We start from the raw sequence: 4,453 nt of genomic DNA, 5'->3' as shown, positions 1-4,453 counted from the left end.
TGCACGATGGTTTTTCTGAACTCTTAGGAGGATCTGTTCCAGAAAAGACAGTTCCTCTTGTTTTCTTTCTTTCTTTTTTTTTTTTTTGTCAGTTGTGGGGCTTGAACTCTGGGACTGGGTGCTGTCCCTCAGCTCTTCATCTCAAGGCGAGCGCTCTACCACTTGAGCTACAGCGCCACTTCCGATTTTCTAGTGGTTTATTGGAGATAGGAGTCTCACAGTCTTTCCTGCCCGGGCTGGCTTTGAACCGCGATTCTCAGATCTCAGCCTCCTGAGTAGCTAGGATTACAGGCGTGAGCCACCGGCGCCCGGCTTTTTTAAATTATATTTTTCTTTTTTTTTTTTTTTTGGTTGGTTGTGGGGCTTGAACTCTGGGCCTGGGCGCTGTCCCTCAGCTCTTCAGCTCAAGGCTAGCGGTCTACCACTTGAGCTACTGCGCCACTTTCCTCTTGTTTTCTTGGGAGAACTTGTCTACCTCCCTCAGGACTCAGCCCAAATGTCCCCTTAGAAAGGGGTCTGGCCTCCTTCAAGCCCCTTATTCTGAGATGGTTTCCTGGCACACACTTTGGGCTGCTAAGCAGCCCGGACAGCATGCTTTCCCCGGGACTACAGAAGACCGGACAGGACGCAGGTCAGTGAAAGTTGGGGTGGGTGGACTCCTGGACATGCCTGCCCCACACAGGATGGTCTGTTTATTTTTCTGTGTTGTAGCAGGCCTGGGGCTTGAACTCAGGGCCTGGGTGCTATGCCTGAGCTTTACCACTTGAGCCACTGCTGCTCTTCTGGCTTTCTGGTGGTTAATAGGAGATAACAGTCTTGAGAGAGGACTTTCCTGCCTGGGCTGGCTTTGAACCGTGATCCTCAGGTCTCAGCCTCCTGAGCAGCTGGGATGATGGGTGTGAGCCACAGGCACCGGCTGGTCGCAGCAGCCACAGGAAACTCGGAGGGCCAGTAAGGCTGCCTGGCCGCCCCCATTCTGTGTGAGTGGCAGTGCAGAGCGCCCCTTTTCCCACGATCAGGATCCCGCCTGCCTTCCACAGTCCTGGGGCAGGTGGACACCAGTCCTTCCTCACCAGAGGCCTCCCATCCAGAGCAGGTCTGGGTCTGGAACATTCTCACCAGGGATGTGAGCCTGTCTCCCTCAGAACCCCTGAACTGAGAAGTGAAGAATGCAGAGGAGTTAGGAAGGCGGAGAGACTTTCCAGAAGCTGTGGTGTCCGGGGGCTGGTGGGAGAGGGCGTGGCTGGGCTGTGGGGTGGGGTTGGGGTGGGAGGGGGCCTGTGGGCTGCTGGTGGCCAGAGTCTGCCTCTGTCATGCGTTTTAGGGGTCTTCAACAGCCTGACCTCTGCTTTGGCCTTAGATGGTCCAGTCTCTAGCCTTGGCTTGACTGGCCTGACCGCACCCTCCCCCAGGTCCTCCTCAGCTTTCCCACCCTGCTGGCCCAGCAACTGGGAAGTGGCTCTTCGGGACTTTCGGGTGACAGCACCCATCCTCACGGGGAGCAGCTCTGCTGACCTCAGCTGAGTCTCCAGAGGAGCCACATCCCAGGCCTGGACTTCCCCTCTGACTTCCCCTCAGTCCTGGCGCAGAATTCCCCATCAGGGGTTGGGGCGGGGGCGGGGTCGCCAGGGCCCACTAGCCCCGCCTCCTGCCACTTCTGCAGACCAACCACCACCCAGGTGACCATAATGACCATCAGGCTGCTCCCGCTCCTGGGCCAACCAGGGGCTTAAGAGCAGAGTCACCCGGGGAGGGGAGGGGCTGGTTCAAAGCAGACTCACAGTACAAGGGAGTAAGAGATGAACAAATAAATGTCCTTCCTCCGTCTCTGGGCCTCTAGGGCAGAGGCAGCGCCCCCCTCTCTCCACCTAGTCTCTGGCCTCCACCTGCCCACCCAACCCTCTGGAAGGGGCCTGGGAAAAGATTGTTTCTAACACACAGGTTCTCAGAGAGGCCCGAGTGCCAGGATGGAATGTTGGCGACACCATGGCAGCCCCCCATCCCAGCTCATTCATAGCCGCAGGTGACAGCACGTGGGACAGTCCCTATCCCGGCGCACAGCCCCTCCCACCTGGGGTCTCCAGGTAGCACGTGTCACAGGATGTAGGCTTTAGGTCCAGTGTTGACGGTTTCCCCCCAGGGGAACGTGGACAGATCCTTCATCTCTGTGGGCCCCCGTTTCTCCATCTACACAGTGGGGGTGCTGGGGAGGGGCAGCCCCATTCCAGGGCCAAGGCCTCCATGTGGGAGGGAGGCCGCCGCTGGAGGCTGGGGAGCGGGGGTGAGGGGGGCTGGCTCCCACACACACTTGGCACAGGTCACCATTTGCTCCTCAGTGACCTCAGACGCAGGCTGGTGAGCTCTGATCAGCAGCATTCTCCAGGTGAGTCATGTGACCTCTCCACCCCACGGCTGCCTACCCAGCCTCGGGGTGAGCGGAAGTGATAGAGCCCAGGCTGAGAGGAGGGGCAGCCCACCAGCTCTGTCCCCAGACCAGCCAGTGCCCCCTTCACTGTGCATTCTCCGTGTGATGTACCGGGCACCTGCTGTGTGCCAGGCAGCACGTGCAGGGCAGGGCAGAGGGGTGGGGGGCATGGGGGGGGGATACAGCCGTGAAGACAGAGGAGACAGCTGTATGTGCAGCTGACAGGCAGGCCAAGCCAGGGTAGAGGCCGAGGACACAAGAAAACCAGGCCAGAGGGCAGCAGGGGCTCATCTACAACTCTAGCTGCTCAGGAGGCTGAGATCTAAGGAGCACCTTTCGGAGCCAGTCCAGGTAGGAAAACTCATGAGATTCTTATCTTCGATTCATCACCAAAAAAGAAGCGGAGATGTGGCTCAAGTGGTAGAGCATGATCCTCAAGTGGAAAAAGCTAAGAGACAGCATCCAGGCCCTGAATTCAAGACCATGTTTTTGTTTTGCTTTGTGTGCTCAAGGTTAGTGCTCCATCGCTTTGAGCCACAGTTCCACTTTGTTTTCTGGTGGTTCATTGAAGAGTCTCATGGAGTTTCCTGCCCGGGCTGGCTTTGAACCACAGTCCTCAGATCTCAGCCTCCTGAGTAGCTAGGATGACAGGCGTGAGCCACCAGCGCCAGCTTTGACCATGTTTTGGTTTTGAGTTTTTGAGGCCGGGTAGCCGGGGCTGTCCTTGAACTCCCAGAACTCGCGCCACTCGGCCGGTCACACTTCCAAGAGCGCTTCTAACCCATGTTAGCGGCCCGCCCGGCATCCTGGGTGTGCCCCTGGGCATGAATAAGAAAGGGTGTCAGCGGCCAGGCCAGAAGCTCAAACTTCGGGATCCCAAACCCAGGCTGAGCTCTCCTCACAGCCTGCCAGGCGGCCCAGGTCAGCGCCACCCAGCTGCCAGACACCCCATCCCTTCAGCCACTCATACAAAGTTCACCTCGCAACACCCCGCGCAACACCCCGCCCGCCCCTGGCTGGAAGACTACTGCCTCTGCGTGAGCCCCGCCCGCCGCCCGCCCGCCCGCACCCCTGCGCTCTGCCCTTCTGCCCTTTTCCTGAGGTCCTGGGCAGTCCAGGCCCCGGCCAAGACACTGGGGTCTTGAACACAAACGTGTTCTGTTGTTTATCTCCAACGTTAAATCCTGTGGAAGCGTTTGGGGTGACGCGGGGCCCTGCTCCCTTGCCCATGGCTGTGTGGCTGACCTGCCACTCCAGCCATGCCAGGGTCTCCAGCCCTGGTTCCACCCGGCCCTTTCTGGTTCGCTGCCCCTGCCCTGCTGCTCCATGCCCAGCGCTCTCCGCAGGTAGCTGGAGGCGCATTCAACCCTTGCCATAGCACCAGGCCAGGTCCTCCTCTCTGGGAGGACCCCAGCCAGCCCCGCCCCCCCATCCCATGTCCCTTGTAAACAGGCTGGCGTGTTGTGAGGCTGATCCCAGGCCTGGGGTGTTCGTGGTATCTGTGTCCTCTGGTGGGACCCAGACTTGCGTCCTTCCCCCCTTCCTCCCTCCCCACCCCCCAGGGATGGAGCCCGGGACCTGCCCAGGGAAGCAGCTATTTCCAGCTTCCAGAAACAGGAAGTGAGTCAGCCTGAGGAGCCTGCAGGATGCGGCACCCGAGGTGCAACCGATGCGCCTGGACGGAAGCACCAGCCTCCTTCCTGGCAGCAGGAAGGAGGCTGGAGGAAGAGGATAGGAGGGGAGACCCTCTCCTCAGCACAGCAGGCAGCGGACTCTCCCCCCCCCCCCGCCGGTGAGGTCAGCGCGGATGCCCCACCCAGCCCATTGTCCATCCACACCTGCCATCTGTGACTGGGACGAGGCCGCCCCCAGCTCAAACCCCAGCCCTGCTGACGGTGCCCACAGCCGGCCTGCCGTCACCGACTTACCCCCGCCCGAGCAGAGAGGCGCACGGGCCCTGGCACAGAAGGCCAAGAGCAGCCGGGATGGGCAGAGGGGGGTGGCCGGCGAGCGCGCCGTGACCGCGAG

General features: G+C 60.3%; 1 long non-coding RNA gene across 1 annotated transcript; it reads left to right on the top strand.

Moving 5' to 3' along the window:
* The first annotated feature begins 1,426 nt into the window (after positions 1-1,426).
* On the top strand, positions 1,427-4,204 carry LOC105981312. Its single transcript, XR_001174811.1, has 3 exons — positions 1,427-2,023; positions 2,337-2,383; positions 3,988-4,204. It is a non-coding gene; the product is annotated as an uncharacterized LOC105981312 (long non-coding RNA).
* The last annotated feature ends 249 nt before the right edge of the window (positions 4,205-4,453 follow it).

The sequence above is a fragment of the Dipodomys ordii genome, unplaced genomic scaffold (assembly GCF_000151885.1).
Source record: "Dipodomys ordii isolate 6190 unplaced genomic scaffold, Dord_2.0 Scaffold12, whole genome shotgun sequence".
NCBI classification, from domain to species: domain Eukaryota; kingdom Metazoa; phylum Chordata; class Mammalia; order Rodentia; family Heteromyidae; genus Dipodomys; species Dipodomys ordii.
Note: the sequence above shows the minus strand (reverse complement) of the source record. Positions and strands in the feature narration are given on the sequence as shown.